The sequence below is a fragment of the Pipistrellus kuhlii genome, unplaced genomic scaffold, assembly GCF_014108245.1.
Source record: "Pipistrellus kuhlii isolate mPipKuh1 unplaced genomic scaffold, mPipKuh1.p scaffold_m20_p_160, whole genome shotgun sequence".
NCBI lineage: Eukaryota > Metazoa > Chordata > Mammalia > Chiroptera > Vespertilionidae > Pipistrellus > Pipistrellus kuhlii.
The window spans coordinates 36116-38386 of record NW_023425472.1 but is presented as its reverse complement, the minus strand read 5'-3'; the positions used below and the strand labels follow the sequence as shown (position 1 = coordinate 38386).

The following is a 2271-nucleotide window of genomic DNA, read 5'->3' as shown; positions in this document are numbered from 1 at the left end:
AACCCCCTGCGCCAGTGCGACCCCATCGCACTGCGTTGGCCACTACCTCGGAAGCAAGGCGCAGCCTGGGTCCGGGTGGACCAGGGACCCGGGCCGAGGGTGTGCGCCTGCCCTGCCCAGGGGTGACCTCCCGTCACCCTGGCTGCAAGCTGCCCTTTGGGGCTTCTACGCCCACCCGAGCCGGGAACGGGGGGAGAAGCCCGTCACAGGCGGTCCGGCCGGACAGCGCGGGGCCCGGGCACTGGAAGCCACCCCGGCTCTCGCTCTCGGAGAAGCAGGTTGGGGAGGGAGAGGGGCTATTGGCCTGTGACCTTTCCCGTCACTTCATCACGGCCTTCCGGGGCCTGTCGTCCGATCCAGTTTTCATTTTTTTAATTTTTTAATTTTTTTTTATTTTCCGCGGCGCGTGTCGGGGCCTGGGTTTCACCTCCCCACATCGAGTGGACAGTGAGCTGAGGCCCCCGGTGGCTCTGGGCGCCGAATCTCAGTTTTCATTTTATTTTTATGTCTGTATCGATTTCAGAGAGGAAGGGAGAGGGAGAGAAACATCCATGATGAGAGAATCCATGACCGGATCCCACTGGGGATCAAGCAGCAACCCGGGCCTGTGCCCTGGGTCATAGCTCAGTGCTCATCCCGAGCCACACGGCTGGGCTGACCCAGCTGAGGCCGTCACTCAGCTTTAGGACATACCACACACCCAGAGCGTCTGCCGGAACGGCCCCCAATACGGAGAAGGAAGCCCCGCACGGTGCTTCTGTCCGGGACAGGCAGGATGAGGTTGTGGGAGGGCACTTTGCCACCAGGGCCCTGGGCCGCCCTCCGGTCAGGGACACCAGTTCCAAGAGGGGACGGAGACCTACCCAGAGGGACTGGGGGTGGAGGATTGGGGGCGGGGCCTGGGGACCCCACCCACGTGCCGCTGGGAGCCGCTGGGAGCCGCTGGGATGCAGTGGGCAGGAGGCCTGGCCTGGGTAGAGACTGAGGTGCCGTCTGAGCAGCCATCAGAGCTGACCTGCAGCCTCATTGGAGGACGTTTCCACTAATGTTCAGAGGGAGGAGAAGGGAGAGGGAGGGACACACTGACCGGTTGCCTCCCACACGCGCCCGGACCAGGGCCAGGGGTCAAGCCTGTCACAGAGGTCCGTGCCCTTGACTGGACTCAAACCCAGACCCTTCAGTCGGCAGACCGCCGCTCTATCCACTGAGCCGCACCGGCACCTAATCCTGACGCTGGGACAGGAGACTCTCCTGAGAGCCCCATCCTCAGGCCCGCAGCCTATGGGGTCCGGGGCGCCCCTAAAGCAGGCTGGTGCCTGCCGCCCCACCCCCCGGAGGCCTGGCGTCTGGAAGGGGGCGGCCTCCTGGTCTTTGGGGGTGGGGGGCCCAGCCCCGGGCCCTCTTGTTTGTGGGTCAGAGGCACCCGCCCAAGGGCGGAGCGGACCAGATGCAGCCCTCCCTCCAGGGTGTGCGTAAGCGGGGCCACGGGCGCCCCGCGTGGGTGGCAGGGAACAGCTCCCCTTGGGGCACACTGCAGCCCCACTCTCCTGTCTCTCCCTCGGGCCTCCTCCCCCTGCCTCCTAACCGCCCAGCCCGGCCCGGAGACACCAGCGCCTCTCCAGCCTCCTCCCCCCCCCCCAGGCTGTGGGAGCCCCCGCCCCGCCGCCCCTTCCCCGCGGGTCCCGGCACCGCCTCTGGGTCTCCAGGGCCCCGGGCGCGGGTGGCACCTCCGCTCCTGGGCCGGCGGGCCTGGTCCTGTTGGGGAGACACGTGGGCACCCCCGGGAACAGCGCAGATTCCAGCGGTTTTAACGGGCCCGAGAGAAGGCCCCCCGCCCAGCGCGGAGCGGAGACGGAGGCCCCGAGGCAGAGCGGTGCCCCCGGCCGCTACCCGTCTGGCGGAGGCGGGGGTCCGGGCGGGGGCGCGCGTGGGGTGCCGGCTGGGACCCGGGCGGGGCGCGGGGGGGGGCCGGGCGGGGGCGCGGGGGGGGCCGGGTGGGGGCGGGGCGGGGGCGCGGGGGGCCGGGCGGGGGCGGGAGCGCGGGGGGGGGCGGGTGGGGGCGGGGCGCACGCGGGGGGCCGGGCGGGGACCCGGGCGGGGCGCGGGGGGCCGGGCGGGGGCGCACGCGGGCGGCGGGGACGGGGCTGTCGCCTCGCCTCGCGGCCGCGGAGGACCGGGGGGGCGCAGTGCGCAGGCGCGGCGGCGGAGGGGACGCGCTCGGGGCGCGCGCGGGAGCCGGCTCCCACCTCGGCCGCCCGCCCGCCCGGCGCC

At 71.6% G+C, this 2271-nt stretch overlaps 1 non-coding gene across 1 annotated transcript; it reads right to left on the bottom strand.

Moving 5' to 3' along the window:
* Window positions 1–404: 404 nt before the first annotated feature.
* LOC118720341 lies at window positions 405–528 on the bottom strand. The gene has a single exon (XR_004988421.1). It is a non-coding gene; the product is annotated as a small nucleolar RNA ACA64 (small nucleolar RNA).
* Window positions 529–2271: the final 1743 nt, after the last annotated feature.